This window comes from Stegodyphus dumicola, chromosome 12, assembly GCF_044657685.1.
Source record: "Stegodyphus dumicola isolate Sdum_Otavi_A_Nest chromosome 12, ASM4465768v1".
NCBI lineage: Eukaryota > Metazoa > Arthropoda > Arachnida > Araneae > Eresidae > Stegodyphus > Stegodyphus dumicola.
In genome coordinates, this window is record NC_140779.1 from 58,633,944 (window position 1) to 58,647,222 (window position 13,279).

Below are 13,279 nucleotides of genomic sequence, written 5' to 3' on the forward strand. Positions count from 1 at the left end.
AAGCTAAGATATTTAACTTTCAGAATTAATCTGTAAGTTTAATAAGTAACAAACTAAGCGATTTTAAAGCAGTAAAAGCATCTCTTAATTTTTAATACAATTGAATTAAATAAAAAAACATTAAAATCATGAACTCTATAATCATAAATATTAAGTATTTTTATCAAATTGCACTACTTATCAAAATCATTATGTACTTTTTTCGTTTTACTATAACTATTTTAAATAGCTGGCCACGCGAGCGGCTCGTTTTTAAAGAATAATATTTTTTTAATCTAAAGGCGGAAACTTCCTACTCAGCATTGGCTCAATTATGCCATAAGCCAGAAATGGTGGCACCTAATAGGCAGTCACCGTTGCCTCCTATGAAGGGATGGACAGTTACAACCATGTCTTCCTCGGGATTCAAACCCGAGCCCTTCGGTATTGCAGTAAGCTCCCCTCACCACTAAAACGTGTATGCGGCACTTAAAGAATAATATAGCTAATATAAAAACATGTTTGACAAACCCTAGTACCCTATGGAGAATTCTAAAGATATGCTGCTTTTAAATATTTTGAGATTTTACGGTTGTTGAATTTTATATGGAGAACGTACAAAGAATGCGATATTTAATAAATAATGTTAAACACACTAAAAGTTAAAATAATATACACAAATAATTAAAATACCAAATAAAAGGTTTTTAAGTCAAGAAAACTTAACTTATATGTTGAACTGAGAAAAGATTGAAAAATGTATGCCAACACTTAACTTAATCGGAACACTGTATCGGGAATTCAAAATATATGCTGCTGTTAAAAATTTTTCGATTTCGCTGTTGAAATTTGGTGTAAGTGCGAAGAAAGCGATGTTTAATAACAGAGCTAAAACGACAAAGAAAATGTGTTGCGAGAAAAAAAAAAAAAGGTGTGTGAGTGAGAGAATAAAAGACCTTAACAAACACTCCCGGAGCTAAAATCTCGAGAAAAAAAATCTTTCTTTCTTTTATTATTATTATTATTTATGCGATGATTTGATGAGCACCACGCATGCGCACTTTAGCCGAACGGCGCGCGTTTTCCGCATCTTTCTCACGTGTCACAGAGTCGAGGTTATACAAGAAGAGAACGTCACGATAACGTACGTTAATGTTGTACGCCAGCGGAATATAATTTGCTACTTTATGTGAATTATATTTTTTTTTTGGTTCGTGTGATAATAAAGTGTTTATTCTATTCGTACGCATGCTATATGAAAATCCTACATCACGTTCATGTTAAATATATCCAGAACCCACCTCCCGACGGATAAATCACAATTTAATTTCTTTGAATATGCGTTTTTGTGTTTTAAAATAAATATCACTGTTTTTGTAATTTTACCTGGTTTTATATTTCAATTCATTTTCATAAATTTTAATTATATACTCATCTTAGCATCTATTGTATTCATCAGTTATTTTTATTTATAATTAGGATCTTTAACTAAACAGAACTGATGTAACTTGTGTTCGGCGCAGTATAATAATTTTTGGTTTTGCACCAGTAATTTTACCAACTAACTATAGTTCCGCTTACGTACCACCACTGAAGTTATTTCCACTGGCAATAAGTTACGCCATGAATAAAATATGCTTACACTAGTTAATATCAAGCAAGTTTTTAAACAAGACAATTGACTTTGATCCTTATCTAATCACTTACAATTTAGAATGGCAAGGAATTTAAAACGGCGCAAATACCACGGCTGTTTCCTTACCAAAAGGCACTAGGTAGATCAGTCCGCCAATAATTACACCCGAAGCGGAAGTTTGATGCAGTTAATTAATTAATGTTCATCTGCATTTAAATTTCTTGGGTGTGCCTTACATTTGCATTACATTGCTGCTTGAGCGAATATATGTTGCGAAACGCCCAGCTGGGGTAAGATAGCTTCCACGCAAAACGGGTTTATGGTTGCCAGAAAGGGGCAGGAAAAGGCAGGGTTGCCAGATTTGGCTTGAAACCGCTCATTTGACGATATTTGGGGACAAAATTATGCCATAGACGGAGCAAGAAAAGTCTTAAATGCATTCATAGCGGTTTTTCTGAGAATATTCTCGAAGGTTTATTAAAGCTATATATACCCTGCCTGTACGCGGAGTAGTGAGTAGTAGCGTCCTGAGTTCAGAGATTAGTTTGAGGGCGATCGACCGAGTCGGGAGCTGTAGTGCTTTGCCGTGAAGCTGTTTTCACCGTTATAGCCTTAAGGCTACGTTGCTGATTGCTTCAGCGTCTTTATCGTAGTTTTTCGACGACTGTAAACGTGCCTTTCGAACTGTAGTGTGTAACAGTGCTTACTGGCGAATAAATTGTATTTTGATTCTTTATCATGGTGTTATCACCAATTATTCCAAATCCACGAACCCATACAACGTAATAATATAATATCAACTAAAAGAAAGGTAGGACACTGTTTTACAAAAATATTAGTAGAGCATAAATTAAATTCCCCAAATGAATTGTTAACATTAAACACATAATTATCATTTACAGCTAATTTCTTAACGCTAAGACTAACTAAATAGTTTTCAATGTAATTCTAAAATTTCGATATTCGTGCATTGTTTCTCAATAGGAATAATTTTTGCGATGCAAAAACTTTTTTTTCTACTCAGCGACTCCCGTTTAAATTCCTGATAAGGCATTTTAAAGTGTCCTAACTAATGCAAAATTGTGACATTTGTACAAATACTTAAATTTCCAAATATGCCGTGTAGACCAAAATAATATTACAAAAATATAATTTTTTTAAATACAGTTTAAAATATATAATTGTTGTTAAATTATTTATAAAGACAGGTAGACTGCGAAACTGTGGAATTTCAACAGTAAACTAACCGCGTTTTGAAGCATAGATCATCTAAGGAATTAACTTTACGTGCTTAACATTTGCACCATGACAACATGCTGGAGGTTAGAAAAAGGAATGCAATAATTCCTTATATTCTCTTCCATCAAAAAGTGCTATTGAGGAAACAAAGAGGAGATACAGTCAATCAGATGTAATAATGAGGTGTTATAGTCCACCATATTTTTATCTTGCGTACAACTGTAGTGCCCATTAAGATTTTTCTAAAAGGAAAACAGAAAAGACTTCTACTCTTCTCTCTCCACGATTCGAACTTCAAATCTTCCACCTGATGGTTGGACATGCTAATCACATAAACACTAAAGCATGAAAGAGAGCCTGCAATCATTCTTCAGAATTTTAGAAATCTTTCAGACATATAGAAAGCAACAATGTATACTAAACCCCTACCATTTAAAAATTTCTAAAATGTCAGATTTGAATCGAAATTTTCGATAATTCATTTATAACATGAAAAACAAATGTAAACATAATTTTAATAAATTTGATGAAGTAAGGATAAGGAACGGAAATTAGAAAATAATTATTTCACGTCAAGGGAATAAGGTTTTCAATTGAGCTCCATTAATTCGTGATTATTCCTTATGTTGCTGTCTGTTACTACTTCCTATTAGGCATATAAAGGATAACTTAGTCATGTACTAATGTTCAGCCACAGGATTTATTTTACAACAAAGTGGTTTACCATTTACTTTTTTTTTAATTTTTCTGCAGGCCTATAACACTGGACTACTTTTATTTGAACGAGTCGAATTCTTCCTAAACTTTGATAATTATTTTCGAAGTAGACGTGAGGACACAAGAAGGAACTAAATTGAGTCACAAGGAACTCTTAAAATCATCGCTCCCGATCGAGTTCCCTGACTGAAAGAAAACTTCCAAATAGAGTTAAGCCGCCGCTGGTGGAAAAGTCTAGAAAGTGATTTAAGACTCCAACAAAGGCGACAGAAACTGCATTTGGACGCTGGAGCTGTCCCATCAAAAGCAGCTTTCGCCTTCAATCAGCGCAAATAAACATTCGATTGTCCTCGGCTTCGTTAGAGGGGCCCTTCGAATGTCTCTTCCAATCAGGGTAACGTTGTCTTAATCTTGAGATACTTTTACGGGTTGTCACATTTGGCGGCCCCTTGGCGTTGTCACATTCATCTGAAGCATAATAGTGCCCTTTTAATTCTTCGTTACTTCAAAGAAATCTTCAAAGAAGTATTTTATAATATTTTATTTATTATTATAATTGGAATATATGCACCCGCGCCAATATTCGAATAACAGAATTTTTTTAACGTTAATCCTCTGATTTTTCGTACTCATGGTGGTTCGGCTTCGGCTCGACAGACCAGAAACTCGGAAATTTTCGTTTTTCAAGTTCTGTTTTCGCTTTTTCGGAAACAGCCATTTTTAATTATTTTCCAGACATCAATACTCTTTCACTCAGAGAGTCCAGATTTTCTTACCTTTTACTAGGTAATGCATTTTCCCGGGTTTCTGGTCCCAAATGAAATGTGATAGGATGATTCAAGACATTTCCATGTTCTGACTGGCAGAGCTTGTATGGTTAGTCAAAATTAACAGAAAACTTGAACTGTTGGGATTGATTAGATTAGAGTCCAATACAACTAACTTAATAGCACAGAGCAACATTCTAACAACAACATGTTTTAAGTAACATGTTTTAAGTAATTTCCGCGTATAGCAGCGACCATGAAAATCTTATCAAAAATTTTACACTTGCTCAGTTTACAAAATTCAAGCATCAAGTAATTCTACAAAATTCAAGCATCAAGTAATTCTACAAAATTCAAGCATCAAGTAATTCTACAAAATTCAAGCATCAAGTAATTCTACAAAATTCAAGCATCAAGTAATTCTATAAAATTCAAACATCAAGTAATTCTACAAAATTCAAGCATCAAGTTATTTTTATATTTTTCTGGGCTCGCGGTGAGAGCACCACCTATCTGTTAAAGGCGGAACGCATAAAATTACATATATGGGCTTTTAGAAGAAAATTCCTGCTACCGAATTTCATTTTGCCTAGCATGTTTGCTTTAATAAAAGTGGCTTCCAATAAATGCTACCCAGAATATATTTATTTTAATGAAATGTTTAAATATAAAACATGGCTACAAAAGTCCATACCTGGCACTTATTTCCTGATGAGCTGCTGATGATGGACATAAACTTCGCTGATGATGGACCAGCTTCAAAAATGTTTTTAAATGAATAAAGTTAGAGCCAATTACTCTACCCAAATATTACGGTTAGTGCTGTTTAAGTTTGAAGGCATCAGTCTTGCAAAAATTACAAAATCTAGCATTTCAAACATTCCTTCCGTCCGTATATTTGTTTTTATGAAAATCTTCTTCTCATTAAAAAAATATAACACAAAATACTAGACTGCTGCAATCAAAATTGAGAGATATTTAATTTCAAAATTTGCGAATTTCGAGAACGTTTACAACTTCGCTTTGAAGGGTTGGTTAATAAATAAATCGGAATAATTCGAGTTTTATTTTTTTAATGATTTTCTTTCATGATTTACTAACGTCTTTAATTTATAATTTCGTTACTTTTGATATGCGGAAAGAATTTTGCGCGAAAACTCTAAAAGTTTAAAAAATGCATTATTAATATTAAATTGTATAAAAAATTCACTAGGCTACAAATGGTTTTAATTTTGTTCCCCCCCCCTCTTTTTTTTTTTTTTTTTTTTTTTTTTTTTTTTTGCTTAATGTGAAAAAAAAAATTTTTACCAGTAAGTTGCATACCAATACTGAAGTATGACAGTGTTTTCTAGAGTTTGAATTCTGTAAGATTCTGTGAACAAGATCTCCATTTTGAAAACGTAAACAAACAAATAAATAAAAAACTTTTAATTACTACGAAAACACAAATAAAAAAAAAATCTGAAAGCTTTTAAATTTTACATTACGCCCAAAGGGGCGTTTTTTAACGTTTTGTGGGTTACCTTTATTTATTAAACATGATATTCTTCGCACTTAAATTATAAAATTCAATAAAGCAGCAATATCGCAAAATAATTTTTAAATGAGCATATCTTTAGAATTTCCGATACACAGTCTTGCGAGCTGAAGATTTTTTTTCCATACAGTATTACCATTCCTCGCTTTGAAATCGTTGAGTTTCTTAATCAAAAGTTCTTTAATGTCTGACAAAACATGAAATAGATGATAAAACAAATTCCAAATTCCAAATTAGGGCTTCTAGATGCCCGTATTCGGTGGAGGATTACGCTATTCAAAATTGGATGGCTCTAGGTACCGTTGTTTTTTCACAATGCGAGAAACATACATACATTTATTCTTCATTATTTTAATTTCTTTAAACATAATGCGAAGCTGTAATATTTGGTGGCAACACTTTTAAAAGCGAATCAACGCAAAATGCCACCGAAATTAATTGCCCTACTAGGCTGACGCTCCTTGGGCTAATAAATTATACTGATCAATATCTTTCACAATAACCTGCATATAAATGTTCAGCACTTAATCTTTTGACATCGGAAAACTTTTTTAAACTGTTAATTTTATATTTAATTACGTACACACGCGAACATATCGCTTTTCGCTTGGTGTACGGCTCCTGTTGTGGTTTCCGATGTCTCAGTCAACTTTTGTCTTACGAGAGTCAAATCTTATATGTTCTATTTTCATAACTAGTACAAAAGTTTCCTGAGAAAAGTAGGCGGTTCGAAAGAACGTATATAAAAAATTAATTCCGTAATTTTTAAAAATCTGCTTTCATTAAATTTAAAAACATTAAAACATAAATTATTTGTTATTTCAAGCATTCTGTAGAAGTATATGTCCACGACGAACGGTTGCAGAAATAAATATCAGGTAAGGACTTTTGTTAATACGATGTATATAATTTACTGCATGAAAGCCACATTAGAATTTTTCAGCTGTACTGTTCTGATTTGGACGTACGCTGGTTTTTGAAGGTTATTTTTCGACAATCTACTTATTTTATCCCTTTCATCCATAACTAGAACTCATATTTTCGACTAGCAATGCATTCTTTTGGTCTTTTTATCTCATCTTTCTTCTTTGGTCTTTTTATCTCATCTTTTTATCTTTGGTTTATTTTATCTCATCTTGCTTATCCATTCAAAGATGAGATTTTAACCATTTTGAAATAGTGTGTAAACATATGTTTGTATATATAAAATTGTATACTCCTGCTGTACTCAAAACGTTCGCAGAAACGTCATACCATGTACATGAGAACTGCAATGTTTGAATTTGGCTGCGAAAAGGCCTTAAAGAAGAATTCTTTATAGGAAAAATACATGAAGTGACATCCAGAAAAGGGTAATTCGTGTTGTAATGCAAACGAAGTTAAGGTATCTTGCGACCATTTCAGTTAATGTTACATTTAGAACAGGTGACAGGTGACGGAGGACGGGGACGCCTGGCGTCTAACAGAGGTAAACAGGCATATGTCCCACACCCTCCCCTATCCAGACGCAACAACTCCCTGTGGCCCCATAAGGACGCACCGGGAGTTTATCGATACTTCAACATAAATTACTACTTACTCATAAATTACTGCCTACTGATAACATATAAATTCTGCTTTTTCGTAAATTATCGCATACACATAAGTTACTGCTTGTGCTTGTACCTGAATTACTGCTTACACATAAATTACTGCTTACACATGAAATACTGCTTACGCATGAAATACTGCTTACATTAATATGACTACATTAATATGGTGCATTGATATGATGCTCAGTTACATATACATGCTACATTACACGTTAATTTGATACATAATTACACATTATTATGATACAAATACTGAAAAATACTGCTTACACATTAATATGATACACAATTGCATAATACATTGTACATATGGCAACATTCAGATCGCAGTTCACTCATATTGGGTTATTCAGTGCGGAGTATGAAACAAAATGCTGTTTCAGTTAAAGAATATACTACATAGTTGCAATGCACCGTTGCGTTACACACATATACTGTTGCACTACTACGTAACTGCTACTTTACACATAAGTTACTGCCTGCTGATGACACATTATTACTTATATAAGTTACTGCTTACACTTAAAATTCTGGTTACACATTAATATGATACATTATTACATATAGCATTGTACATATGGCAACATTCGGATCACAGTTTACACGTATTTGGTTATTCAGTGCGGAGTATGAAACAGCATGCTGTTTCAGTCAGGGATTATATTACATAGCTGCATTGTGCATAGTTGCATTATACCATTGCATTACATACATATTCTGTTGCATTGTACATAAATTACTACGTACTCATGAATTGCGGCCTACTGATGATACATAAGTTCCTGCTTACACATAAGTTACTGTTTACAGACTAGTATGATACATAAATACTCATAAATTACTCCTTACACATAAGTTACTGCTTGCATATGAAATACTGCTTGCACATTATGTTAAATAGATACTCATTAATTACTGCTTACACATAAGCTGCTTGCACATGATTTGCTGCTTGCACAGAAGATACTACTTACATATTAATATGATACATGATTACATATACACATTACCTTACACATTAATATGCTTACATATACACATAAATATATGCATTATATTACACATTATTACTCCTAAATTACTGTTTACACATAAATTAATACTTGCACATAGAATGCTAGTTACACTTTAAATAATACATAATTACATATACTCATTACATTACACATTAATATGATACATGATAACACATTAATATAATACAAATACTGCTTACACATTAATATGATACATTACTGCCTACGCATAAGTTACTGCTTGCACCTTGTTACAGCTTATGCATAAATTACATGTATAAGATTACATACATATTCAGTTGCACTGTACGTAAATTACTACGTACACAGGAATTGCTGCCTACTGATAATGCATAAGTTCCTGCTTACGCATAAGTTACTGTTTACATATGAAATACTGCTTACACATTAGTATGACACATAAATACTCATAAATTACTCCTTACACATAAGTTATTGCTTACACATTAGTGTGATACGTAAATATTCATTAATTACTGCTTACACATTAGTATGATACAAAAATACTCATTAATTACTGCTTGCACGTAAGTTACTGCTCACACATATTCCTGCTTACACATGATTTGCTGCTTGTACAGACAATACTGCTTACGTATTAATATGATACATAATTACATATACCCATTACCTTACACATTAATATACTTAAATATATGCATTACATTACATATTATTACTCATAAATTACTGCTTACACTTGGGTTACTGCTTGCACATAAAATACTACTTATACATCAATATGATACATAATTACATACACATTATATACATACATTATTACATATACACCTTACACATTAATATGATACATAATTAAGCACACACATTTGAAATACATGACAAATAAATATACATAGAGAAAACACAGTTCAACACAAAATATACAAAACATAACAGTACAATGATACAAAGTACACACGATACGACATTAAACAGCATAAAACATATATAAACATTACGTTAAACACACACATTGCATTAAACACATAAAACATATAAGGTGCACAGTTATAGTGGCAGTTCAGTATAGTTTCAGGGAAAGTACTTTACAGTGGCAGTACTAGGCACATTGCGCAGAATGTACGCAATACCCACAAGTGAAACACTAGCGGTATACAGCATGCAGTATGTGTTGTTGCACAGTTTGTTAAGGCAGAATGCAGTCACAGAGACCATTATGAATAGCACTGTTTTATAATGGGAGGCAAAGGTCTTGGCCGTAGACAAAGTCTCCTGAATGTCAGTCACCAATCTCTATGCGGCCAAGAAGAGCCCGAGCCAGTAAACGAAAAGATCAAGTTCATTGAAGTTTATATATATCTTGAATATCTTTTGAATGTATTTATGTGAACAAATTTCATTATCAATACTGCGCCCTTTATATAAATGCTAATGCATTTGGGAAATAAAGTCAGAAGAAGATGATCAATGAAGTGGGGGACTGGATCAAGGTTTGCTTCTCGCGTGACATCTCTGACTTCTAATCTGCTCAAATACGACTACTCCCCTCTTTTTGGTTGTTTTCACCCATTTTTGTAAGTGTTTGACGTGAGTGTGTTAAAAAGCTCCTCATTTTGTTTGTTTATTGACCTTCGCATTGGACAAAACTTGTGCCAGGATTTCAGGGCAACTAGCAGTCATTCTGTCGTTCCTCCTTTTTTCTTTCAGCGGAAAACAAAATCTGAGATGGAAGCGGAATATGCAACTAAGTAAATAGGAAAATAAATTGGGTGGAGAGGAAAAATGAAATGAATATAACACTCTCTTTCGAGAAAAAGTTTTTAGAAAAAATTTAGATATTAGAAGTTTAAAGTTTGGGAAAACTTTATTGAAATAAATATCATTTGCAAAAAATGGTAGATTTCTACAAATTTTCATAAGCTTCAAAGAAATTTAAATTACCAGCTAAAAGGATTTTGGGATAACTTAACAGAATTGTCTTTAAATTGCAGTTGAGAGTGATTCTGGACTATGCCAAAGCACACGCACTCTTTAGGGAAGATACGCGTCCTTGGCCAAATTTCTATGGAAAGCTGGCTCATATGCACGTTACACATGGAAAAAACTGCGAAAACCAACTATGTTGCCAGCCCTTCCTCCTGGGATCGAACCCAGTATTCAAAGGTCTTGACCACTGGTGGGTCAGTTGTAATTAAGGGATAAATTATGATTAGTTGTTCAAGATTTCTTTTCTAATGCGGAATTTATATTAACTTTTACGATCCTAAATGCAAAATTTCACTGTTCTTTTACTTTGGTCGATATATGCCCATAATCACACTGACAAAGATTGTCACTATTTCCCAAGGGTTAAAATCAGGAACAGGATCTTAAAGCACTGAAACTGTATTTTATTGACAGCTGAGAAAATAATCTGAATAATCCTGTGGAGAATTTCAGCTATTTTAAAACTGCCAGCATTTTCTACTGTACAGTTATAATAAGATTACTGTAATGATTTCGGATAGAAGATCACTAAAAATCATCAAATAATTTTACAAATATGTTTTATACAAAATATGCGCAGTATTTATTTATCACCTATTAAAATTATTTTCCTCAATTTATTCCTCTTCGTTGTTTGAAACAAATGAAAAGAGAAAAAGTAGAATTTTTCTTTATTAGTATGATTTTATTATTGTATTGTATCAATAATGGTAACTAGTCTGAAGAGGCTTCTGTAGGTTTAAATTACTTCATTAATTTTCTCATATTTAAATATATATATACTAACAAGATGATCTCATTCATAAAATAGCTCCTTATTTTGAAAGCGACTTGCTATGGTAAATAAATATATTTTTAAACGTAAGAGTTGGTGAACAAGCAATAACCTATCTTGCATGTAAGACAAGTATGAGTTTTCGAAGGTCATTAAGGCAAAACTATCATCTTCGTTAAATATATAAAAATTATTTTGAGTATAACTAATTATTGTATTATCTAGAACTATGTTCGAATTAATAACGCAGAAATGTTTATTTACTTACAACCCTACTCAGATTTTTCAGTAATTGCGTTTAGACTTTTATTCGGAAGTCAATCACATACAGACATATTAAACAATCCAATGGCATTTTTTACCAACATTAATATATTCAAAAAACACTGACTGCACGAAATAAAAAGACCGTTCCACGAAGACGGTGTGAAAGCCCTGAAATTTGCTGAAGCTATTTAATTGAGCTAGATCACAAGGAGAGGGGAAGGAATGAAACTGCCCGTGATGAATAGCAAATGAGCCCTCATGGCAAATTAAGACTTCTGCCTCATGTCCTCTAGACGTAAACATTACGTCGGACGCAAATGGCCTCGTCTTGAAGCATCTTAAAAAGTCCTCCCCGGCTATACTTTTATCGCGGGTCGCCATAGATCATTCTTCTCGTCACGTGTCTTTGCAGAATGACGTCACGCACTCGGCAACCATTGTTGGAACAAATGATGAGTGAGGCCATACCTTTAATAACTGTGAGTGTACGGGAGGTGGAAGGGGACAAATTACTCGACACAGATTCGCCAAGCTTCTAAAATATGCATGACTTAGCGGGGCGAAAATTTAATCTGGGTTACCCGTCAGGCTGACTGCCATGCTTCAGCGAGAAAAGTTTTAACAACGGATGAGCGGGAAAGAAAAAAAATGCGAGAAAGAACTCACCATCAAGCTATATCCATAGCTGCATTTTCTTGGAAGGAAGAGGGTAATTTGGCTTAGGGATTCATAATCGCGGTCCATGCTTTAACATCTTCACAAATCCTAAACATTCGGAAACTTCCATATTTGGTCACATCTGATTTAATCTGCAGGCACTTGGGGAAAGCCACAGTTACAAGCCCTCTTCTACAAATCCGAAGGACAAAACATTAACTTTTTTGTCTTAAAACCCTCTAAGCAGCAAAGCTGTATATATACGGCCTAGAATATTTTTTGTAACACGTGCATCTTAAAATATGTCACGATGTCTGTAACACGTGCATCTTAAAATATGTCAAAGAAATTAAGGCAATATATCAAAAGTACACAAATCCAGGTATGAAATACCAGGAGAGTTGTTACATTAAAATCAAAACAATAATTTGTTCTCATAATAGTTCTGGAAATTTGTACTTTCTTAGCGAAAGCCTTGGCCGCTCAGAGGGTTAATACACTTTTATTTCAGTGTAATAAGGGAAGGAAATTAAACAAGAGTTAAAACTAACTAAAAACGGTTCAGTATTACTTGAAATGTACATTTTTTAATGTGTGATTACAAAGCTATTAAGAACTTTGTACTTTATGTCAATTTTACACTTTTCAATCTTTCCGTGCAACATCCCATAATCAAATCAATGACTCTGAAGTCATGTTAATGCTAATACGTATATTGCATTAAGATCTAGTATACTTCCTAGGCTCTCACTAACACTAAGAGACTAGACTAACATATATTGGCGTACTTGCTTCGGCAGTACATATACTAAAATTGGAACGATACAAAGAAGATTAGCATGGTCCTGCGCATGTTAATATTGGCAGCCACACTCTCTCTAAAGCATTGCTCTTTAAGCAATGCAGCTTTAGTGCATACAATAACACAGTATCAGCAAATTTTGAAGATAATAACAACATATTTTGTAAATAATTAAGCCCAATATAATATTACTTTCAACAACTATCCTACATAATTAGTTCGTACTGTTTCTTAGCAGATTGTATAACTTGTATATACAAGCACATTTTAAGCCCATTAGTTTCAGCATTTATTCTCTTAACATGCAATTAATAAAGGTGCATT

The 13,279-nt window shown here is 33.2% G+C and overlaps 1 pseudogene; it reads left to right on the forward strand.

Annotated features, from left to right (window-relative positions):
• The first annotated feature begins 12,937 nt into the window (after window positions 1-12,937).
• On the forward strand, window positions 12,938-13,005 carry LOC118192979 (U6 spliceosomal RNA; annotated as a pseudogene).
• The last annotated feature ends 274 nt before the right edge of the window (window positions 13,006-13,279 follow it).